The sequence below is a fragment of the Chiloscyllium plagiosum genome, unplaced genomic scaffold (genome assembly GCF_037043375.1).
Source record: "Chiloscyllium plagiosum isolate Xiang-an unplaced genomic scaffold, Cpla_swu_hap1 HiC_scaffold_39, whole genome shotgun sequence".
In the NCBI taxonomy this organism is placed as follows: domain Eukaryota; kingdom Metazoa; phylum Chordata; class Chondrichthyes; order Orectolobiformes; family Hemiscylliidae; genus Chiloscyllium; species Chiloscyllium plagiosum.
Genome location: NW_028270177.1, coordinates 98,828,781 through 98,852,753, shown reverse-complemented (window position 1 = coordinate 98,852,753; position 23,973 = coordinate 98,828,781). Strand labels below are relative to the sequence as shown.

General features: G+C 46.0%; 13 non-coding genes across 13 annotated transcripts; all 13 read left to right on the top strand.

The window, feature by feature from the left end:
- Positions 1-887: 887 nt before the first annotated feature.
- Positions 888-960, top strand: trnae-uuc (transfer RNA glutamic acid (anticodon UUC)). The gene has a single exon. It is a non-coding gene; the product is annotated as a tRNA-Glu (tRNA).
- Positions 961-2,629: 1,669 nt separating this feature from the next.
- On the top strand, positions 2,630-2,711 carry trnal-aag (transfer RNA leucine (anticodon AAG)). Its single transcript has one exon. It is a non-coding gene; the product is annotated as a tRNA-Leu (tRNA).
- Positions 2,712-5,580: 2,869 nt separating this feature from the next.
- trnal-aag (transfer RNA leucine (anticodon AAG)) lies at positions 5,581-5,662 on the top strand. Its single transcript has one exon. It is a non-coding gene; the product is annotated as a tRNA-Leu (tRNA).
- A 1,127-nt stretch (positions 5,663-6,789) lies between these two features.
- On the top strand, positions 6,790-6,862 carry trnae-uuc (transfer RNA glutamic acid (anticodon UUC)). The gene has a single exon. It is a non-coding gene; the product is annotated as a tRNA-Glu (tRNA).
- Positions 6,863-8,531: 1,669 nt separating this feature from the next.
- Positions 8,532-8,613, top strand: trnal-aag (transfer RNA leucine (anticodon AAG)). Its single transcript has one exon. It is a non-coding gene; the product is annotated as a tRNA-Leu (tRNA).
- Positions 8,614-9,740: 1,127 nt separating this feature from the next.
- Positions 9,741-9,813, top strand: trnae-uuc (transfer RNA glutamic acid (anticodon UUC)). Its single transcript has one exon. It is a non-coding gene; the product is annotated as a tRNA-Glu (tRNA).
- A 1,661-nt stretch (positions 9,814-11,474) lies between these two features.
- On the top strand, positions 11,475-11,556 carry trnal-aag (transfer RNA leucine (anticodon AAG)). The gene has a single exon. It is a non-coding gene; the product is annotated as a tRNA-Leu (tRNA).
- Positions 11,557-12,683: 1,127 nt separating this feature from the next.
- On the top strand, positions 12,684-12,756 carry trnae-uuc (transfer RNA glutamic acid (anticodon UUC)). The gene has a single exon. It is a non-coding gene; the product is annotated as a tRNA-Glu (tRNA).
- Positions 12,757-14,425: 1,669 nt separating this feature from the next.
- On the top strand, positions 14,426-14,507 carry trnal-aag (transfer RNA leucine (anticodon AAG)). Its single transcript has one exon. It is a non-coding gene; the product is annotated as a tRNA-Leu (tRNA).
- Positions 14,508-15,634: 1,127 nt separating this feature from the next.
- trnae-uuc (transfer RNA glutamic acid (anticodon UUC)) lies at positions 15,635-15,707 on the top strand. Its single transcript has one exon. It is a non-coding gene; the product is annotated as a tRNA-Glu (tRNA).
- Positions 15,708-17,376: 1,669 nt separating this feature from the next.
- Positions 17,377-17,458, top strand: trnal-aag (transfer RNA leucine (anticodon AAG)). Its single transcript has one exon. It is a non-coding gene; the product is annotated as a tRNA-Leu (tRNA).
- Positions 17,459-20,327: 2,869 nt separating this feature from the next.
- Positions 20,328-20,409, top strand: trnal-aag (transfer RNA leucine (anticodon AAG)). Its single transcript has one exon. It is a non-coding gene; the product is annotated as a tRNA-Leu (tRNA).
- Positions 20,410-23,278: 2,869 nt separating this feature from the next.
- Positions 23,279-23,360, top strand: trnal-aag (transfer RNA leucine (anticodon AAG)). Its single transcript has one exon. It is a non-coding gene; the product is annotated as a tRNA-Leu (tRNA).
- Positions 23,361-23,973: the final 613 nt, after the last annotated feature.

The following is a 23,973-nucleotide window of genomic DNA, read 5'->3' as shown; positions in this document are numbered from 1 at the left end:
GTGATTTCATTGCTGTTGTGAAACAAAGTCCTGCGGTGGCACGACTCGTCGTTATTTTGTTTTATGGCCAATGGGAAAATCGTTCCAATGAATTGCGATGTCACATGTTATTGAATTTCTCCCATTTCCTTTATTTCCGTCCTGCGGACATCGGAAGGGAAAGGTAATCTAATCGAGTCTGTGATTGGTGAAATTCACTTTTTTATGGCCCATTCTTATTGTGTTCTTTCTTTCTCTCTTTTCAGCATTGTCTGGGAAGTGGTGGTGCACTCATGCTCCAGTATGTTTGAAAGAGCAGTTTGGAATTGCCCTGTTGTTAGTTGTGAGATTACTTTATGACTCATGCCCCCGGCCTGTCTCACATTTTGCATTCACGCTCGCTGTGTCTGAAAATGCATTTGGTTTGCCAGTTTTGTTTGTGTTCCGTGTTAAATGCTTTCTGTTTTGCGATTCGCTCAATACATTACGAATTAACAGGGTTTCTGAGGTAACTTCCAGCTGCAGAAATCCTCAACTGAGAATCTGGGAAGATTTCCCGGAGTATGGTCAGTCGGAGCAAAAGTAAGGAAGTCGTTCGTTTCTGCAGTGTCTTACAACGCTACCTTTCCCGTGAGCAGTCGAACAGACTAAATGATTGTGCCACAGACTGCGACGGCAAGCTCCGCTAAAAAGTAATCCTTTACAGCCGGTGTAAGCAACACAATGTTATTGGCGCACACTGCGTGGAAACAGATACTTCGGTGTATCTCGTCCATGCTCACCGCATAGCCAAAATTAAAGAAGTCCCATTAAACAACGAGCGATTAGAAACAGAAAGGTGAAAGGTAAAATGGCTTCAACTTTCAGTGCTGGGTGACACTGAGCTTTAGCGGTGGTGACTGCGCCTTGTTTCTGTGGTGTAGTGGTCATCACGTTCGACTTTCGCGCGAAAGGTCCCCAGTTCGAAACTGGGCAGAAACTGCTTTGTTCTTCAACTGCAGCATTTTACATGGACAGGAGCGGAGTTTTCTTGCTTGCTTTCCCATCTGCAAACCTGCCTTCGAATTTGCTTGAACAAATCTGCTCTCGTAGTGAAATGTAATGCAACTCCATTTAATTACTGTGCAAAGTATTGTAAAGTTTTTCTCCAACCTGGTTCTGATCATATGCCATTCTGTTTGAGAGTGTAATTATCGCGTTCTGATCCTTCCACGAAAAGCAGTACCGCATTTGCATTGCTTGCGCAGGCGGCCCGTTTCCAAGACAGGGAAGAAGCTGATGCGCTGGTGTCACAGCGCACCGCGGATTCCTGAACTAGTCTGTCTGTCAAATGTACCCCCAAAGTCGTCTATGAAGGACATCATTTGGAAGCGGTCTGTCGGTATTCAACGTGCGTGAGTTGTTACCAGAGGTCCTGAATCATGTTTTGGAGCAGTTCGCACGTTAGTGGCTCATTCAATTAGCAACAGCAATGAAAGAAATTACACTCTCAGAGAACCTCTGGACCTGTGCTTTGATAGCGCCCCGAGATCTAACCACGTTGGAACTGAAACGGAGGAATCGACAGAGAGGCTGCAGAATGACATCGCATCCATTTGGTTTTCTTTAAATCACTGACGAGCAGGAAAATGTAAACTGGGAGGGCGAGTGGGGAAGTGAGGCAGTTGCAGCTCTGGTGAAATTCCTTCTTTGTGATTCACTCAGCAACCAGAGACGTGTGAAGGTGACTCAGGCGTGAGAGCTCTTCACATCGAGAACAAAAAAGCACTCAAGGGCAGTTAGCACCTCTTCCGGAGTGGGGGTGGGGTGAGCTAATTACCTTTTGACTTCTGTTACTATGTTCAGAAACTGCCTTTTAGATTGATGTGAACAGAAACTGCATTTCTAATAAGCACCGTGGAGTTTAGCAAAATTTATTGAGTCGCTTCTCTTCGAATCCCACACAGGTTTCCAACTCAGTTGGTATCCATGTGGCTCACGTCCAGGAATGAACATCTCTGCAGCAAATTGCACGGGTAAGGCAAAAAGGCAAGGAAAGTGGCATCTCGAACTGGCTCCGAGGTCAGAGCATCCTCACAATGTGATCTGTCGTTCACGGATTGTAATGCTACCTCCGGTTTTAGGGTGGAGAACATTCTTTGGGACTCTTATTCTGCAAAACAGACAAAGTGACTGTAACTATGCTGCGCGGTATGATGTGGAACACGGCCTGTTCAGCTTTGTGCATTTTCCCTGTAGTCCGGTGTGTTTCATGTTCCATGTAAACGTGAAAGTTGTCCTGTTTCGATCAAAGGGTGAAATCATTTAGCAAAGCAAGAATCGAAATTGCAGTAATGTCAAGCAGCTCATGGTAATTTGACCAAATCATAACTGATCGTATGTTCTCACGCGCTCACAGATACGTTTGTAGTTACCATTGATAGTTGTCTGGATTGATGAAAAGATAGTTGAAAAGATCAGCTTACCATTGATAGTTGTCTGGATTGATGGGTTATCATTATCTGCTGCGAAATTGATATTGTAGACGGGCACATCCCAGCAGTTGTGCGAGTCGGAGAGGGACCATGGAACCCTTTTCACGTGGCTTTGCATCGGTTGTTATGCAGGAGCACAATTGGAAGTGCAAGAAAATGGGGCAGCGCGGCTGGCTGGTAGTGTGGCCGAGCGGTCTAAGGCGCTGGATTAAGGCTCCAGTCTCGACAGAGGCGTGGGTTCGAATCCCACCGCTGCCATTTCTGCTGATCGTTTCCAACGACGCAGCTTGTTAAAATGCTGTTTCGACTCCTGCTGCATTTCTGTTTAAAACCGAAGAAAATTGGGTTTGCTTCCAGGGCAATTAACTGTGGTGTGGCAAAGTCCCAACTTTTCCGGTGTCTGTGCTGTCATGATCGTGTTCGCCTCCTGCGTGGAAAATCGCAAACAGCTCTGCTGTCCCAGGCAAGTTGAGCGTTTACTGGAACCGAATGTCGACTGTGATTTCATTGCTGTTGTGAAACAAAGTCCTGCGGTGGCACGACTCGTCGTTATTTTGTTTTATGGCCAATGGGAAAATCGTTCCAATGAATTGCGATGTCACATGTTATTGAATTTCTCCCATTTCCTTTATTTCCGTCCTGCGGACATCGGAAGGGAAAGGTAATCTAATCGAGTCTGTGATTGGTGAAATTCACTTTTTTATGGCCCATTCTTATTGTGTTCTTTCTTTCTCTCTTTTCAGCATTGTCTGGGAAGTGGTGGTGCACTCAGGCTCCAGTATGTTTGAAAGAGCAGTTTGGAATAGCCCTGTTGTTAGTTGTGAGATTACTTTATGACTCATGCCCCCGGCCTGTCTCACATTTTGCATTCACGCTCGCTGTGTCTGAAAATGCATTTGGTTTGCCAGTTTTGTTTGTGTTCCGTGTTAAATGCTTTCTGTTTTGCGATTCGCTCAATACATTACGAATTAACAGGGTTTCTGAGGTAACTTCCAGCTGCAGAAATCCTCAACTGAGAATCTGGGAAAATTTCCCGGAGTATGGTCAGTCGGAGCAAAAGTAAGGAAGTCGTTCGTTTCTGCAGTGTCTTACAACGCTACCTTTCCCGTGAGCAGTCGAACAGACTAAATGATTGTGCCACAGACTGCGACGGCAAGCTCCGCTAAAAAGTAATCCTTTACAGCCGGTGTAAGCAACACAATGTTATTGGCGCACACTGCGTGGAAACAGATACTTCGGTGTATCTCGTCCATGCTCACCGCATAGCCAAAATTAAAGAAGTCCCATTAAACAACGAGCGATTAGAAACAGAAAGGTGAAAGGTAAAATGGCTTCAACTTTCAGTGCTGGGTGACACTGAGCTTTAGCGGTGGCGACTGCGCCTTGTTTCTGTGGTGTAGTGGTCATCACGTTCGACTTACGCGCGAAAGGTCCCCAGTTCGAAACTGAGCAGAAACTGCTTTGTTCTTCAACTGCAGCATTTTACATGGACAGGAGCGGAGTTTTCTTGCTTGCTTTCCCATCTGCAAACCTGCCTTCGAATTTGCTTGAACAAATCTGCTCTCGTAGTGAAATGTAATGCAACTCCATTTAATTACTGTGCAAAGTATTGTAAAGTTTTTCTCCAACCTGGTTCTGATCATATGCCATTCTGTTTGAGAGTGTAATTATCGCGTTCTGATCCTTCCACGAAAAGCAGTACCGCATTTGCATTGCTTGCGCAGGCGGCCCGTTTCCAAGACAGGGAAGAAGCTGATGCGCTGGTGTCACAGCGCACCGCGGATTCCTGAACTAGTCTGTCTGTCAAATGTACCCCCAAAGTCGTCTATGAAGGACATCATTTGGAAGCGGTCTGTCGGTATTCAACGTGCGTGAGTTGTTACCAGAGGTCCTGAATCATGTTTTGGAGCAGTTCGCACGTTAGTGGCTCATTCAATTAGCAACAGCAATGAAAGAAATTACACTCTCAGAGAACCTCTGGACCTGTGCTTTGATAGCGCCCCGAGATCTAACCACGTTGGAACTGAAACGGAGGAATCGACAGAGAGGCTGCAGAATGACATCGCATCCATTTGGTTTTCTTTAAATCACTGACGAGCAGGAAAATGTAAACTGGGAGGGCGAGTGGGGAAGTGAGGCAGTTGCAGCTCTGGTGAAATTCCTTCTTTGTGATTCACTCAGCAACCAGAGACGTGTGAAGGTGACTCAGGCGTGAGAGCTCTTCACATCGAGAACAAAAAAGCACTCAAGGGCAGTTAGCACCTCTTCCGGAGTGGGGGTGGGGTGAGCTAATTACCTTTTGACTTCTGTTACTATGTTCAGAAACTGCCTTTTAGATTGATGTGAACAGAAACTGCATTTCTAATAAGCACCGTGGAGTTTAGCAAAATTTATTGAGTCGCTTCTCTTCGAATCCCACACAGGTTTCCAACTCAGTTGGTATCCATGTGGCTCACGTCCAGGAATGAACATCTCTGCAGCAAATTGCACGGGTAAGGCAAAAAGGCAAGGAAAGTGGCATCTCGAACTGGCTCCGAGGTCAGAGCATCCTCACAATGTGATCTGTCGTTCACGGATTGTAATGCTACCTCCGGTTTTAGGGTGGAGAACATTCTTTGGGACTCTTATTCTGCAAAACAGACAAAGTGACTGTAACTATGCTGCGCGGTATGATGTGGAACACGGCCTGTTCAGCTTTGTGCATTTTCCCTGTAGTCCGGTGTGTTTCATGTTCCGTGTAAACGTGAAAGTTGTCCTGTTTCGATCAAAGGGTGAAATCATTTAGCAAAGCAAGAATCGAAATTGCAGTAATGTCAAGCAGCTCATGGTAATTTGACCAAATCATAACTGATCGTATGTTCTCACGCGCTCACAGATACGTTTGTAGTTACCATTGATAGTTGTCTGGATTGATGAAAAGATAGTTGAAAAGATCAGCTTACCATTGATAGTTGTCTGGATTGATGGGTTATCATTATCTGCTGCGAAATTGATATTGTAGACGGGCACATCCCAGCAGTTGTGCGAGTCGGAGAGGGACCATGGAACCCTTTTCACGTGGCTTTGCATCGGTTGTTATGCAGGAGCACAATTGGAAGTGCAAGAAAATGGGGCAGCGCGGCTGGCTGGTAGTGTGGCCGAGCGGTCTAAGGCGCTGGATTAAGGCTCCAGTCTCGACAGAGGCGTGGGTTCGAATCCCACCGCTGCCATTTCTGCTGATCGTTTCCAACGACGCAGCTTGTTAAAATGCTGTTTCGACTCCTGCTGCATTTCTGTTTAAAACCGAAGAAAATTGGGTTTGCTTCCCGGGCAATTAACTGTGGTGTGGCAAAGTCCCAACTTTTCCGGTGTCTGTGCTGTCATGATCGTGTTCGCCTCCTGCGTGGAAAATCGCAAACAGCTCTGCTGTCCCAGGCAAGTTGAGCGTTTACTGGAACCGAATGTCGACTGTGATTTCATTGCTGTTGTGAAACAAAGTCCTGCGGTGGCACGACTCGTCGTTATTTTGTTTTATGGCCAATGGGAAAATCGTTCCAATGAATTGCGATGTCACATGTTATTGAATTTCTCCCATTTCCTTTATTTCCGTCCTGCGGACATCGGAAGGGAAAGGTAATCTAATCGAGTCTGTGATTGGTGAAATTCACTTTTTTATGGCCCATTCTTATTGTGTTCTTTCTTTCTCTCTTTTCAGCATTGTCTGGGAAGTGGTGGTGCACTCAGGCTCCAGTATGTTTGAAAGAGCAGTTTGGAATAGCCCTGTTGTTAGTTGTGAGATTACTTTATGACTCATGCCCCCGGCCTGTCTCACATTTTGCATTCACGCTCGCTGTGTCTGAAAATGCATTTGGTTTGCCAGTTTTGTTTGTGTTCCGTGTTAAATGCTTTCTGTTTTGCGATTCGCTCAATACATTACGAATTAACAGGGTTTCTGAGGTAACTTCCAGCTGCAGAAATCCTCAACTGAGAATCTGGGAAGATTTCCCGGAGTATGGTCAGTCGGAGCAAAAGTAAGGAAGTCGTTCGTTTCTGCAGTGTCTTACAACGCTACCTTTCCCGTGAGCAGTCGAACAGACTAAATGATTGTGCCACAGACTGCGACGGCAAGCTCCGCTAAAAAGTAATCCTTTACAGCCGGTGTAAGCAACACAATGTTATTGGCGCACACCGCGTGGAAACAGATACTTCGGTGTATCTCGTCCATGCTCACCACATAGCCAAAATTAAAGAAGTCCCATTAAACAACGAGCGATTAGAAACAGAAAGGTGAAAGGTAAAATGGCTTCAACTTTCAGTGCTGGGTGACACTGAGCGTTAGCGGTGGTGACTGCGCCTTGTTTCTGTGGTGTAGTGGTCATCACGTTCGACTTTCGCGCGAAAGGTCCCCAGTTCGAAACTGGGCAGAAACTGCTTTGTTCTTCAACTGCAGCATTTTACATGGACAGGAGCGGAGTTTTCTTGCTTGCTTTCCCATCTGCAAACCTGCCTTCGAATTTGCTTGAACAAATCTGCTCTCGTAGTGAAATGTAATGCAACTCCATTTAATTACTGTGCAAAGTATTGTAAAGTTTTTCTCCAACCTGGTTCTGATCATATGCCATTCTGTTTGAGAGTGTAATTATCGCGTTCTGATCCTTCCACGAAAAGCAGTACCGCATTTGCATTGCTTGCGCAGGCGGCCCGTTTCCAAGACAGGGAAGAAGCTGATGCGCTGGTGTCACAGCGCACCGCGGATTCCTGAACTAGTCTGTCTGTCAAATGTACCCCCAAAGTCGTCTATGAAGGACATCATTTGGAAGCGGTCTGTCGGTATTCAACGTGCGTGAGTTGTTACCAGAGGTCCTGAATCATGTTTTGGAGCAGTTCGCACGTTAGTGGCTCATTCAATTAGCAACAGCAATGAAAGAAATTACACTCTCAGAGAACCTCTGGACCTGTGCTTTGATAGCGCCCCGAGATCTAACCACGTTGGAACTGAAACGGAGGAATCGACAGAGAGGCTGCAGAATGACATCGCATCCATTTGGTTTTCTTTAAATCACTGACGAGCAGGAAAATGTAAACTGGGAGGGCGAGTGGGGAAGTGAGGCAGTTGCAGCTCTGGTGAAATTCCTTCTTTGTGATTCACTCAGCAACCAGAGACGTGTGAAGGTGACTCAGGCGTGAGAGCTCTTCACATCGAGAACAAAAAAGCACTCAAGGGCAGTTAGCACCTCTTCCGGAGTGGGGGTGGGGTGAGCTAATTACCTTTTGACTTCTGTTACTATGTTCAGAAACTGCCTTTTAGATTGATGTGAACAGAAACTGCATTTCTAATAAGCACCGTGGAGTTTAGCAAAATTTATTGAGTCGCTTCTCTTCGAATCCCACACAGGTTTCCAACTCAGTTGGTATCCATGTGGCTCACGTCCAGGAATGAACATCTCTGCAGCAAATTGCACGGGTAAGGCAAAAAGGCAAGGAAAGTGGCATCTCGAACTGGCTCCGAGGTCAGAGCATCCTCACAATGTGATCTGTCGTTCACGGATTGTAATGCTACCTCCGGTTTTAGGGTGGAGAACATTCTTTGGGACTCTTATTCTGCAAAACAGACAAAGTGACTGTAACTATGCTGCGCGGTATGATGTGGAACACGGCCTGTTCAGCTTTGTGCATTTTCCCTGTAGTCCGGTGTGTTTCATGTTCCGTGTAAACGTGAAAGTTGTCCTGTTTCGATCAAAGGGTGAAATCATTTAGCAAAGCAAGAATCGAAATTGCAGTAATGTCAAGCAGCTCATGGTAATTTGACCAAATCATAACTGATCGTATGTTCTCACGCGCTCACAGATACGTTTGTAGTTACCATTGATAGTTGTCTGGATTGATGAAAAGATAGTTGAAAAGATCAGCTTACCATTGATAGTTGTCTGGATTGATGGGTTATCATTATCTGCTGCGAAATTGATATTGTAGACGGGCACATCCCAGCAGTTGTGCGAGTCGGAGAGGGACCATGGAACCCTTTTCACGTGGCTTTGCATCGGTTGTTATGCAGGAGCACAATTGGAAGTGCAAGAAAATGGGGCAGCGCGGCTGGCTGGTAGTGTGGCCGAGCGGTCTAAGGCGCTGGATTAAGGCTCCAGTCTCGACAGAGGCGTGGGTTCGAATCCCACCGCTGCCATTTCTGCTGATCGTTTCCAACGACGCAGCTTGTTAAAATGCTGTTTCGACTCCTGCTGCATTTCTGTTTAAAACCGAAGAAAATTGGGTTTGCTTCCCGGGCAATTAACTGTGGTGTGGCAAAGTCCCAACTTTTCCGGTGTCTGTGCTGTCATGATCGTGTTCGCCTCCTGCGTGGAAAATCGCAAACAGCTCTGCTGTCCCAGGCAAGTTGAGCGTTTACTGGAACCGAATGTCGACTGTGATTTCATTGCTGTTGTGAAACAAAGTCCTGCGGTGGCACGACTCGTCGTTATTTTGTTTTATGGCCAATGGGAAAATCGTTCCAATGAATTGCGATGTCACATGTTATTGAATTTCTCCCATTTCCTTTATTTCCGTCCTGCGGACATCGGAAGGGAAAGGTAATCTAATCGAGTCTGTGATTGGTGAAATTCACTTTTTTATGGCCCATTCTTATTGTGTTCTTTCTTTCTCTCTTTTCAGCATTGTCTGGGAAGTGGTGGTGCACTCAGGCTCCAGTATGTTTGAAAGAGCAGTTTGGAATTGCCCTGTTGTTAGTTGTGAGATTACTTTATGACTCATGCCCCCGGCCTGTCTCACATTTTGCATTCACGCTCGCTGTGTCTGAAAATGCATTTGGTTTGCCAGTTTTGTTTGTGTTCCGTGTTAAATGCTTTCTGTTTTGCGATTCGCTCAATACATTACGAATTAACAGGGTTTCTGAGGTAACTTCCAGCTGCAGAAATCCTCAACTGAGAATCTGGGAAGATTTCCCGGAGTATGGTCAGTCGGAGCAAAAGTAAGGAAGTCGTTCGTTTCTGCAGTGTCTTACAACGCTACCTTTCCCGTGAGCAGTCGAACAGACTAAATGATTGTGCCACAGACTGCGACGGCAAGCTCCGCTAAAAAGTAATCCTTTACAGCCGGTGTAAGCAACACAATGTTATTGGCGCACACCGCGTGGAAACAGATACTTCGGTGTATCTCGTCCATGCTCACCACATAGCCAAAATTAAAGAAGTCCCATTAAACAACGAGCGATTAGAAACAGAAAGGTGAAAGGTAAAATGGCTTCAACTTTCAGTGCTGGGTGACACTGAGCGTTAGCGGTGGTGACTGCGCCTTGTTTCTGTGGTGTAGTGGTCATCACGTTCGACTTTCGCGCGAAAGGTCCCCAGTTCGAAACTGGGCAGAAACTGCTTTGTTCTTCAACTGCAGCATTTTACATGGACAGGAGCGGAGTTTTCTTGCTTGCTTTCCCATCTGCAAACCTGCCTTCGAATTTGCTTGAACAAATCTGCTCTCGTAGTGAAATGTAATGCAACTCCATTTAATTAAGTATTGTAAAGTTTTTCTCCAACCTGGTTCTGATCATATGCCATTCTGTTTGAGAGTGTAATTATCGCGTTCTGATCCTTCCACGAAAAGCAGTACCGCATTTGCATTGCTTGCGCAGGCGGCCCGTTTCCAAGACAGGGAAGAAGCTGATGCGCTGGTGTCACAGCGCACCGCGGATTCCTGAACTAGTCTGTCTGTCAAATGTACCCCCAAAGTCGTCTATGAAGGACATCATTTGGAAGCGGTCTGTCGGTATTCAACGTGCGTGAGTTGTTACCAGAGGTCCTGAATCATGTTTTGGAGCAGTTCGCACGTTAGTGGCTCATTCAATTAGCAACAGCAATGAAAGAAATTACACTCTCAGAGAACCTCTGGACCTGTGCTTTGATAGCGCCCCGAGATCTAACCACGTTGGAACTGAAACGGAGGAATCGACAGAGAGGCTGCAGAATGACATCGCATCCATTTGGTTTTCTTTAAATCACTGACGAGCAGGAAAATGTAAACTGGGAGGGCGAGTGGGGAAGTGAGGCAGTTGCAGCTCTGGTGAAATTCCTTCTTTGTGATTCACTCAGCAACCAGAGACGTGTGAAGGTGACTCAGGCGTGAGAGCTCTTCACATCGAGAACAAAAAAGCACTCAAGGGCAGTTAGCACCTCTTCCGGAGTGGGGGTGGGGTGAGCTAATTACCTTTTGACTTCTGTTACTATGTTCAGAAACTGCCTTTTAGATTGATGTGAACAGAAACTGCATTTCTAATAAGCACCGTGGAGTTTAGCAAAATTTATTGAGTCGCTTCTCTTCGAATCCCACACAGGTTTCCAACTCAGTTGGTATCCATGTGGCTCACGTCCAGGAATGAACATCTCTGCAGCAAATTGCACGGGTAAGGCAAAAAGGCAAGGAAAGTGGCATCTCGAACTGGCTCCGAGGTCAGAGCATCCTCACAATGTGATCTGTCGTTCACGGATTGTAATGCTACCTCCGGTTTTAGGGTGGAGAACATTCTTTGGGACTCTTATTCTGCAAAACAGACAAAGTGACTGTAACTATGCTGCGCGGTATGATGTGGAACACGGCCTGTTCAGCTTTGTGCATTTTCCCTGTAGTCCGGTGTGTTTCATGTTCCGTGTAAACGTGAAAGTTGTCCTGTTTCGATCAAAGGGTGAAATCATTTAGCAAAGCAAGAATCGAAATTGCAGTAATGTCAAGCAGCTCATGGTAATTTGACCAAATCATAACTGATCGTATGTTCTCACGCGCTCACAGATACGTTTGTAGTTACCATTGATAGTTGTCTGGATTGATGAAAAGATAGTTGAAAAGATCAGCTTACCATTGATAGTTGTCTGGATTGATGGGTTATCATTATCTGCTGCGAAATTGATATTGTAGACGGGCACATCCCAGCAGTTGTGCGAGTCGGAGAGGGACCATGGAACCCTTTTCACGTGGCTTTGCATCGGTTGTTATGCAGGAGCACAATTGGAAGTGCAAGAAAATGGGGCAGCGCGGCTGGCTGGTAGTGTGGCCGAGCGGTCTAAGGCGCTGGATTAAGGCTCCAGTCTCGACAGAGGCGTGGGTTCGAATCCCACCGCTGCCATTTCTGCTGATCGTTTCCAACGACGCAGCTTGTTAAAATGCTGTTTCGACTCCTGCTGCATTTCTGTTTAAAACCGAAGAAAATTGGGTTTGCTTCCCGGGCAATTAACTGTGGTGTGGCAAAGTCCCAACTTTTCCGGTGTCTGTGCTGTCATGATCGTGTTCGCCTCCTGCGTGGAAAATCGCAAACAGCTCTGCTGTCCCAGGCAAGTTGAGCGTTTACTGGAACCGAATGTCGACTGTGATTTCATTGCTGTTGTGAAACAAAGTCCTGCGGTGGCACGACTCGTCGTTATTTTGTTTTATGGCCAATGGGAAAATCGTTCCAATGAATTGCGATGTCACATGTTATTGAATTTCTCCCATTTCCTTTATTTCCGTCCTGCGGACATCGGAAGGGAAAGGTAATCTAATCGAGTCTGTGATTGGTGAAATTCACTTTTTTATGGCCCATTCTTATTGTGTTCTTTCTTTCTCTCTTTTCAGCATTGTCTGGGAAGTGGTGGTGCACTCAGGCTCCAGTATGTTTGAAAGAGCAGTTTGGAATAGCCCTGTTGTTAGTTGTGAGATTACTTTATGACTCATGCCCCCGGCCTGTCTCACATTTTGCATTCACGCTCGCTGTGTCTGAAAATGCATTTGGTTTGCCAGTTTTGTTTGTGTTCCGTGTTAAATGCTTTCTGTTTTGCGATTCGCTCAATACATTACGAATTAACAGGGTTTCTGAGGTAACTTCCAGCTGCAGAAATCCTCAACTGAGAATCTGGGAAAATTTCCCGGAGTATGGTCAGTCGGAGCAAAAGTAAGGAAGTCGTTCGTTTCTGCAGTGTCTTACAACGCTACCTTTCCCGTGAGCAGTCGAACAGACTAAATGATTGTGCCACAGACTGCGACGGCAAGCTCCGCTAAAAAGTAATCCTTTACAGCCGGTGTAAGCAACACAATGTTATTGGCGCACACTGCGTGGAAACAGATACTTCGGTGTATCTCGTCCATGCTCACCGCATAGCCAAAATTAAAGAAGTCCCATTAAACAACGAGCGATTAGAAACAGAAAGGTGAAAGGTAAAATGGCTTCAACTTTCAGTGCTGGGTGACACTGAGCTTTAGCGGTGGTGACTGCGCCTTGTTTCTGTGGTGTAGTGGTCATCACGTTCGACTTTCGCGCGAAAGGTCCCCAGTTCGAAACTGGGCAGAAACTGCTTTGTTCTTCAACTGCAGCATTTAACATGGACAGGAGCGGAGTTTTCTTGCTTGCTTTCCCATCTGCAAACCTGCCTTCGAATTTGCTTGAACAAATCTGCTCTCGTAGTGAAATGTAATGCAACTCCATTTAATTACTGTGCAAAGTATTGTAAAGTTTTTCTCCAACCTGGTTCTGATCATATGCCATTCTGTTTGAGAGTGTAATTATCGCGTTCTGATCCTTCCACGAAAAGCAGTACCGCATTTGCATTGCTTGCGCAGGCGGCCCGTTTCCAAGACAGGGAAGAAGCTGATGCGCTGGTGTCACAGCGCACCGCGGATTCCTGAACTAGTCTGTCTGTCAAATGTACCCCCAAAGTCGTCTATGAAGGACATCATTTGGAAGCGGTCTGTCGGTATTCAACGTGCGTGAGTTGTTACCAGAGGTCCTGAATCATGTTTTGGAGCAGTTCGCACGTTAGTGGCTCATTCAATTAGCAACAGCAATGAAAGAAATTACACTCTCAGAGAACCTCTGGACCTGTGCTTTGATAGCGCCCCGAGATCTAACCACGTTGGAACTGAAACGGAGGAATCGACAGAGAGGCTGCAGAATGACATCGCATCCATTTGGTTTTCTTTAAATCACTGAAGAGCAGGAAAATGTAAACTGGGAGGGCGAGTGGGGAAGTGAGGCAGTTGCAGCTCTGGTGAAATTCCTTCTTTGTGATTCACTCAGCAACCAGAGACGTGTGAAGGTGACTCAGGCGTGAGAGCTCTTCACATCGAGAACAAAAAAGCACTCAAGGGCAGTTAGCACCTCTTCCGGAGTGGGGGTGGGGTGAGCTAATTACCTTTTGACTTCTGTTACTATGTTCAGAAACTGCCTTTTAGATTGATGTGAACAGAAACTGCATTTCTAATAAGCACCGTGGAGTTTAGCAAAATTTATTGAGTCGCTTCTCTTCGAATCCCACACAGGTTTCCAACTCAGTTGGTATCCATGTGGCTCACGTCCAGGAATGAACATCTCTGCAGCAAATTGCACGGGTAAGGCAAAAAGGCAAGGAAAGTGGCATCTCGAACTGGCTCCGAGGTCAGAGCATCCTCACAATGTGATCTGTCGTTCACGGATTGTAATGCTACCTCCGGTTTTAGGGTGGAGAACATTCTTTGGGACTCTTATTCTGCAAAACAGACAAAGTGACTGTAACTATGCTGCGCGGTATGATGTGGAACACGGCCTGTTCAGCTTTGTGCATTTTCCCTGTAGTCCGGTGTGTTTCATGTTCCGTGTAAACGTGAAAGTTGTCCTGTTTCGATCAAAGGGTGAAATCATTTAGCAAAGCAAGAATCGAAATTGCAGTAATGTCAAGCAGCTCATGGTAATTTGACCAAATCATAACTGATCGTATGTTCTCACGCGCTCACAGATACGTTTGTAGTTACCATTGATAGTTGTCTGGATTGATGAAAAGATAGTTGAAAAGATCAGCTTACCATTGATAGTTGTCTGGATTGATGGGTTATCATTATCTGCTGCGAAATTGATATTGTAGACGGGCACATCCCAGCAGTTGTGCGAGTCGGAGAGGGACCATGGAACCCTTTTCACGTGGCTTTGCATCGGTTGTTATGCAGGAGCACAATTGGAAGTGCAAGAAAATGGGGCAGCGCGGCTGGCTGGTAGTGTGGCCGAGCGGTCTAAGGCGCTGGATTAAGGCTCCAGTCTCGACAGAGGCGTGGGTTCGAATCCCACCGCTGCCATTTCTGCTGATCGTTTCCAACGACGCAGCTTGTTAAAATGCTGTTTCGACTCCTGCTGCATTTCTGTTTAAAACCGAAGAAAATTGGGTTTGCTTCCCGGGCAATTAACTGTGGTGTGGCAAAGTCCCAACTTTTCCGGTGTCTGTGCTGTCATGATCGTGTTCGCCTCCTGCGTGGAAAATCGCAAACAGCTCTGCTGTCCCAGGCAAGTTGAGCGTTTACTGGAACCGAATGTCGACTGTGATTTCATTGCTGTTGTGAAACAAAGTCCTGCGGTGGCACGACTCGTCGTTATTTTGTTTTATGGCCAATGGGAAAATCGTTCCAATGAATTGCGATGTCACATGTTATTGAATTTCTCCCATTTCCTTTATTTCCGTCCTGCGGACATCGGAAGGGAAAGGTAATCTAATCGAGTCTGTGATTGGTGAAATTCACTTTTTTATGGCCCATTCTTATTGTGTTCTTTCTTTCTCTCTTTTCAGCATTGTCTGGGAAGTGGTGGTGCACTCAGGCTCCAGTATGTTTGAAAGAGCAGTTTGGAATAGCCCTGTTGTTAGTTGTGAGATTACTTTATGACTCATGCCCCCGGCCTGTCTCACATTTTGCATTCACGCTCGCTGTGTCTGAAAATGCATTTGGTTTGCCAGTTTTGTTTGTGTTCCGTGTTAAATGCTTTCTGTTTTGCGATTCGCTCAATACATTACGAATTAACAGGGTTTCTGAGGTAACTTCCAGCTGCAGAAATCCTCAACTGAGAATCTGGGAAAATTTCCCGGAGTATGGTCAGTCGGAGCAAAAGTAAGGAAGTCGTTCGTTTCTGCAGTGTCTTACAACGCTACCTTTCCCGTGAGCAGTCGAACAGACTAAATGATTGTGCCACAGACTGCGACGGCAAGCTCCGCTAAAAAGTAATCCTTTACAGCCGGTGTAAGCAACACAATGTTATTGGCGCACACTGCGTGGAAACAGATACTTCGGTGTATCTCGTCCATGCTCACCGCATAGCCAAAATTAAAGAAGTCCCATTAAACAACGAGCGATTAGAAACAGAAAGGTGAAAGGTAAAATGGCTTCAACTTTCAGTGCTGGGTGACACTGAGCTTTAGCGGTGGTGACTGCGCCTTGTTTCTGTGGTGTAGTGGTCATCACGTTCGACTTTCGCGCGAAAGGTCCCCAGTTCGAAACTGGGCAGAAACTGCTTTGTTCTTCAACTGCAGCATTTTACATGGACAGGAGCGGAGTTTTCTTGCTTGCTTTCCCATCTGCAAACCTGCCTTCGAATTTGCTTGAACAAATCTGCTCTCGTAGTGAAATGTAATGCAACTCCATTTAATTACTGTGCAAAGTATTGTAAAGTTTTTCTCCAACCTGGTTCTGATCATATGCCATTCTGTTTGAGAGTGTAATTATCGCGTTCTGATCCTTCCACGAAAAGCAGTACCGCATTTGCATTGCTTGCGCAGGCGGCCCGTTTCCAAGACAGGGAAGAAGCTGATGCGCTGGTGTCACAGCGCACCGCGGATTCCTGAACTAGTCTGTCTGTCAAATGTACCCCCAAAGTCGTCTATGAAGGACATCATTTGGAAGCGGTCTGTCGGTATTCAACGTGCGTGAGTTGTTACCAGAGGTCCTGAATCATGTTTTGGAGCAGTTCGCACGTTAGTGGCTCATTCAATTAGCAACAGCAATGAAAGAAATTACACTCTCAGAGAACCTCTGGACCTGTGCTTTGATAGCGCCCCGAGATCTAACCACGTTGGAACTGAAACGGAGGAATCGACAGAGAGGCTGCAGAATGACATCGCATCCATTTGGTTTTCTTTAAATCACTGACGAGCAGGAAAATGTAAACTGGGAGGGCGAGTGGGGAAGTGAGGCAGTTGCAGCTCTGGTGAAATTCCTTCTTTGTGATTCACTCAGCAACCAGAGACGTGTGAAGGTGACTCAGGCGTGAGAGCTCTTCACATCGAGAACAAAAAAGCACTCAAGGGCAGTTAGCACCTCTTCCGGAGTGGGGGTGGGGTGAGCTAATTACCTTTTGACTTCTGTTACTATGTTCAGAAACTGCCTTTTAGATTGATGTGAACAGAAACTGCATTTCTAATAAGCACCGTGGAGTTTAGCAAAATTTATTGAGTCGCTTCTCTTCGAATCCCACACAGGTTTCCAACTCAGTTGGTATCCATGTGGCTCACGTCCAGGAATGAACATCTCTGCAGCAAATTGCACGGGTAAGGCAAAAAGGCAAGGAAAGTGGCATCTCGAACTGGCTCCGAGGTCAGAGCATCCTCACAATGTGATCTGTCGTTCACGGATTGTAATGCTACCTCCGGTTTTAGGGTGGAGAACATTCTTTGGGACTCTTATTCTGCAAAACAGACAAAGTGACTGTAACTATGCTGCGCGGTATGATGTGGAACACGGCCTGTTCAGCTTTGTGCATTTTCCCTGTAGTCCGGTGTGTTTCATGTTCCGTGTAAACGTGAAAGTTGTCCTGTTTCGATCAAAGGGTGAAATCATTTAGCAAAGCAAGAATCGAAATTGCAGTAATGTCAAGCAGCTCATGGTAATTTGACCAAATCATAACTGATCGTATGTTCTCACGCGCTCACAGATACGTTTGTAGTTACCATTGATAGTTGTCTGGATTGATGAAAAGATAGTTGAAAAGATCAGCTTACCATTGATAGTTGTCTGGATTGATGGGTTATCATTATCTGCTGCGAAATTGATATTGTAGACGGGCACATCCCAGCAGTTGTGCGAGTCGGAGAGGGACCATGGAACCCTTTTCACGTGGCTTTGCATCGGTTGTTATGCAGGAGCACAATTGGAAGTGCAAGAAAATGGGGCAGCGCGGCTGGCTGGTAGTGTGGCCGAGCGGTCTAAGGCGCTGGATTAAGGCTCCAGTCTCGACAGAGGCGTGGGTTCGAATCCCACCGCTGCCATTTCTGCTGATCGTTTCCAACGACGCAGCTTGTTAAAATGCTGTTTCGACTCCTGCTGCATTTCTGTTTAAAACCGAAGAAAATTGGGTTTGCTTCCCGGGCAATTAACTGTGGTGTGGCAAAGTCCCAACTTTTCCGGTGTCTGTGCTGTCATGATCGTGTTCGCCTCCTGCGTGGAAAATCGCAAACAGCTCTGCTGTCCCAGGCAAGTTGAGCGTTTACTGGAACCGAATGTCGACTGTGATTTCATTGCTGTTGTGAAACAAAGTCCTGCGGTGGCACGACTCGTCGTTATTTTGTTTTATGGCCAATGGGAAAATCGTTCCAATGAATTGCGATGTCACATGTTATTGAATTTCTCCCATTTCCTTTATTTCCGTCCTGCGGACATCGGAAGGGAAAGGTAATCTAATCGAGTCTGTGATTGGTGAAATTCACTTTTTTATGGCCCATTCTTATTGTGTTCTTTCTTTCTCTCTTTTCAGCATTGTCTGGGAAGTGGTGGTGCACTCAGGCTCCAGTATGTTTGAAAGAGCAGTTTGGAATTGCCCTGTTGTTAGTTGTGAGATTACTTTATGACTCATGCCCCCGGCCTGTCTCACATTTTGCATTCACGCTCGCTGTGTCTGAAAATGCATTTGGTTTGCCAGTTTTGTTTGTGTTCCGTGTTAAATGCTTTCTGTTTTGCGATTCGCTCAATACATTACGAATTAACAGGGTTTCTGAGGTAACTTCCAGCTGCAGAAATCCTCAACTGAGAATCTGGGAAAATTTCCCGGAGTATGGTCAGTCGGAGCAAAAGTAAGGAAGTCGTTCGTTTCTGCAGTGTCTTACAACGCTACCTTTCCCGTGAGCAGTCGAACAGACTAAATGATTGTGCCACAGACTGCGACGGCAAGCTCCGCTAAAAAGTAATCCTTTACAGCCGGTGTAAGCAACACAATGTTATTGGCGCACACTGCGTGGAAACAGATACTTCGGTGTATCTCGTCCATGCTCAGCGCATAGCCAAAATTAAAGAAGTCCCATTAAACAACGAGCGATTAGAAACAGAAAGGTGAAAGGTAAAATGGCTTCAACTTTCAGTGCTGGGTGACACTGAGCTTTAGCGGTGGCGACTGCGCCTTGTTTCTGTGGTGTAGTGGTCATCACGTTCGCCTTACGCGCGAAAGGTCCCCAGTTCGAAACTGAGCAGAAACTGCTTTGTTCTTCAACTGCAGCATTTTACATGGACAGGAGCGGAGTTTTCTTGCTTGCTTTCCCATCTGCAAACCTGCCTTCGAATTTGCTTGAACAAATCTGCTCTCGTAGTGAAATGTAATGCAACTCCATTTAATTACTGTGCAAAGTATTGTAAAGTTTTTCTCCAACCTGGTTCTGATCATATGCCATTCTGTTTGAGAGTGTAATTATCGCGTTCTGATCCTTCCACGAAAAGCAGTACCGCATTTGCATTGCTTGCGCAGGCGGCCCGTTTCCAAGACAGGGAAGAAGCTGATGCGCTGGTGTCACAGCGCACCGCGGATTCCTGAACTAGTCTGTCTGTCAAATGTACCCCCAAAGTCGTCTATGAAGGACATCATTTGGAAGCGGTCTGTCGGTATTCAACGTGCGTGAGTTGTTACCAGAGGTCCTGAATCATGTTTTGGAGCAGTTCGCACGTTAGTGGCTCATTCAATTAGCAACAGCAATGAAAGAAATTACACTCTCAGAGAACCTCTGGACCTGTGCTTTGATAGCGCCCCGAGATCTAACCACGTTGGAACTGAAACGGAGGAATCGACAGAGAGGCTGCAGAATGACATCGCATCCATTTGGTTTTCTTTAAATCACTGACGAGCAGGAAAATGTAAACTGGGAGGGCGAGTGGGGAAGTGAGGCAGTTGCAGCTCTGGTGAAATTCCTTCTTTGTGATTCACTCAGCAACCAGAGACGTGTGAAGGTGACTCAGGCGTGAGAGCTCTTCACATCGAGAACAAAAAAGCACTCAAGGGCAGTTAGCACCTCTTCCGGAGTGGGGGTGGGGTGAGCTAATTACCTTTTGACTTCTGTTACTATGTTCAGAAACTGCCTTTTAGATTGATGTGAACAGAAACTGCATTTCTAATAAGCACCGTGGAGTTTAGCAAAATTTATTGAGTCGCTTCTCTTCGAATCCCACACAGGTTTCCAACTCAGTTGGTATCCATGTGGCTCACGTCCAGGAATGAACATCTCTGCAGCAAATTGCACGGGTAAGGCAAAAAGGCAAGGAAAGTGGCATCTCGAACTGGCTCCGAGGTCAGAGCATCCTCACAATGTGATCTGTCGTTCACGGATTGTAATGCTACCTCCGGTTTTAGGGTGGAGAACATTCTTTGGGACTCTTATTCTGCAAAACAGACAAAGTGACTGTAACTATGCTGCGCGGTATGATGTGGAACACGGCCTGTTCAGCTTTGTGCATTTTCCCTGTAGTCCGGTGTGTTTCATGTTCCGTGTAAACGTGAAAGTTGTCCTGTTTCGATCAAAGGGTGAAATCATTTAGCAAAGCAAGAATCGAAATTGCAGTAATGTCAAGCAGCTCATGGTAATTTGACCAAATCATAACTGATCGTATGTTCTCACGCGCTCACAGATACGTTTGTAGTTACCATTGATAGTTGTCTGGATTGATGAAAAGATAGTTGAAAAGATCAGCTTACCATTGATAGTTGTCTGGATTGATGGGTTATCATTATCTGCTGCGAAATTGATATTGTAGACGGGCACATCCCAGCAGTTGTGCGAGTCGGAGAGGGACCATGGAACCCTTTTCACGTGGCTTTGCATCGGTTGTTATGCAGGAGCACAATTGGAAGTGCAAGAAAATGGGGCAGCGCGGCTGGCTGGTAGTGTGGCCGAGCGGTCTAAGGCGCTGGATTAAGGCTCCAGTCTCGACAGAGGCGTGGGTTCGAATCCCACCGCTGCCATTTCTGCTGATCGTTTCCAACGACGCAGCTTGTTAAAATGCTGTTTCGACTCCTGCTGCATTTCTGTTTAAAACCGAAGAAAATTGGGTTTGCTTCCCGGGCAATTAACTGTGGTGTGGCAAAGTCCCAACTTTTCCGGTGTCTGTGCTGTCATGATCGTGTTCGCCTCCTGCGTGGAAAATCGCAAACAGCTCTGCTGTCCCAGGCAAGTTGAGCGTTTACTGGAACCGAATGTCGACTGTGATTTCATTGCTGTTGTGAAACAAAGTCCTGCGGTGGCACGACTCGTCGTTATTTTGTTTTATGGCCAATGGGAAAATCGTTCCAATGAATTGCGATGTCACATGTTATTGAATTTCTCCCATTTCCTTTATTTCCGTCCTGCGGACATCGGAAGGGAAAGGTAATCTAATCGAGTCTGTGATTGGTGAAATTCACTTTTTTATGGCCCATTCTTATTGTGTTCTTTCTTTCTCTCTTTTCAGCATTGTCTGGGAAGTGGTGGTGCACTCAGGCTCCAGTATGTTTGAAAGAGCAGTTTGGAATTGCCCTGTTGTTAGTTGTGAGATTACTTTATGACTCATGCCCCCGGCCTGTCTCACATTTTGCATTCACGCTCGCTGTGTCTGAAAATGCATTTGGTTTGCCAGTTTTGTTTGTGTTCCGTGTTAAATGCTTTCTGTTTTGCGATTCGCTCAATACATTACGAATTAACAGGGTTTCTGAGGTAACTTCCAGCTGCAGAAATCCTCAACTGAGAATCTGGGAAAATTTCCCGGAGTATGGTCAGTCGGAGCAAAAGTAAGGAAGTCGTTCGTTTCTGCAGTGTCTTACAACGCTACCTTTCCCGTGAGCAGTCGAACAGACTAAATGATTGTGCCACAGACTGCGACGGCAAGCTCCGCTAAAAAGTAATCCTTTACAGCCGGTGTAAGCAACACAATGTTATTGGCGCACACTGCGTGGAAACAGATACTTCGGTGTATCTCGTCCATGCTCACCGCATATCCAAAATTAAAGAAGTCCCATTAAACAACGAGCGATTAGAAACAGAAAGGTGAAAGGTAAAATGGCTTCAACTTTCAGTGCTGGGTGACACTGAGCTTTAGCGGTGGCGACTGCGCCTTGTTTCTGTGGTGTAGTGGTCATCACGTTCGCCTTACGCGCGAAAGGTCCCCAGTTCGAAACTGAGCAGAAACTGCTTTGTTCTTCAACTGCAGCATTTTACATGGACAGGAGCGGAGTTTTCTTGCTTGCTTTCCCATCTGCAAACCTGCCTTCGAATTTGCTTGAACAAATCTGCTCTCGTAGTGAAATGTAATGCAACTCCATTTAATTACTGTGCAAAGTATTGTAAAGTTTTTCTCCAACATGGTTCTGATCATATGCCATTCTGTTTGAGAGTGTAATTATCGCGTTCTGATCCTTCCACGAAAAGCAGTACCGCATTTGCATTGCTTGCGCAGGCGGCCCGTTTCCAAGACAGGGAAGAAGCTGATGCGCTGGTGTCACAGCGCACCGCGGATTCCTGAACTAGTCTGTCTGTCAAATGTACCCCCAAAGTCGTCTATGAAGGACATCATTTGGAAGCGGTCTGTCGGTATTCAACGTGCGTGAGTTGTTACCAGAGGTCCTGAATCATGTTTTGGAGCAGTTCGCACGTTAGTGGCTCATTCAATTAGCAACAGCAATGAAAGAAATTACACTCTCAGAGAACCTCTGGACCTGTGCTTTGATAGCGCCCCGAGATCTAACCACGTTGGAACTGAAACGGAGGAATCGACAGAGAGGCTGCAGAATGACATCGCATCCATTTGGTTTTCTTTAAATCACTGACGAGCAGGAAAATGTAAACTGGGAGGGCGAGTGGGGAAGTGAGGCAGTTGCAGCTCTGGTGAAATTCCTTCTTTGTGATTCACTCAGCAACCAGAGACGTGTGAAGGTGACTCAGGCGTGAGAGCTCTTCACATCGAGAACAAAAAAGCACTCAAGGGCAGTTAGCACCTCTTCCGGAGTGGGGGTGGGGTGAGCTAATTACCTTTTGACTTCTGTTACTATGTTCAGAAACTGCCTTTTAGATTGATGTGAACAGAAACTGCATTTCTAATAAGCACCGTGGAGTTTAGCAAAATTTATTGAGTCGCTTCTCTTCGAATCCCACACAGGTTTCCAACTCAGTTGGTATCCATGTGGCTCACGTCCAGGAATGAACATCTCTGCAGCAAATTGCACGGGTAAGGCAAAAAGGCAAGGAAAGTGGCATCTCGAACTGGCTCCGAGGTCAGAGCATCCTCACAATGTGATCTGTCGTTCACGGATTGTAATGCTACCTCCGGTTTTAGGGTGGAGAACATTCTTTGGGACTCTTATTCTGCAAAACAGACAAAGTGACTGTAACTATGCTGCGCGGTATGATGTGGAACACGGCCTGTTCAGCTTTGTGCATTTTCCCTGTAGTCCGGTGTGTTTCATGTTCCGTGTAAACGTGAAAGTTGTCCTGTTTCGATCAAAGGGTGAAATCATTTAGCAAAGCAAGAATCGAAATTGCAGTAATGTCAAGCAGCTCATGGTAATTTGACCAAATCATAACTGATCGTATGTTCTCACGCGCTCACAGATACGTTTGTAGTTACCATTGATAGTTGTCTGGATTGATGAAAAGATAGTTGAAAAGATCAGCTTACCATTGATAGTTGTCTGGATTGATGGGTTATCATTATCTGCTGCGAAATTGATATTGTAGACGGGCACATCCCAGCAGTTGTGCGAGTCGGAGAGGGACCATGGAACCCTTTTCACGTGGCTTTGCATCGGTTGTTATGCAGGAGCACAATTGGAAGTGCAAGAAAATGGGGCAGCGCGGCTGGCTGGTAGTGTGGCCGAGCGGTCTAAGGCGCTGGATTAAGGCTCCAGTCTCGACAGAGGCGTGGGTTCGAATCCCACCGCTGCCATTTCTGCTGATCGTTTCCAACGACGCAGCTTGTTAAAATGCTGTTTCGACTCCTGCTGCATTTCTGTTTAAAACCGAAGAAAATTGGGTTTGCTTCCCGGGCAATTAACTGTGGTGTGGCAAAGTCCCAACTTTTCCGGTGTCTGTGCTGTCATGATCGTGTTCGCCTCCTGCGTGGAAAATCGCAAACAGCTCTGCTGTCCCAGGCAAGTTGAGCGTTTACTGGAACCGAATGTCGACTGTGATTTCATTGCTGTTGTGAAACAAAGTCCTGCGGTGGCACGACTCGTCGTTATTTTGTTTTATGGCCAATGGGAAAATCGTTCCAATGAATTGCGATGTCACATGTTATTGAATTTCTCCCATTTCCTTTATTTCCGTCCTGCGGACATCGGAAGGGAAAGGTAATCTAATCGAGTCTGTGATTGGTGAAATTCACTTTTTTATGGCCCATTCTTATTGTGTTCTTTCTTTCTCTCTTTTCAGCATTGTCTGGGAAGTGGTGGTGCACTCAGGCTCCAGTATGTTTGAAAGAGCAGTTTGGAATTGCCCTGTTGTTAGTTGTGAGATTACTTTATGACTCATGCCCCCGGCCTGTCTCACATTTTGCATTC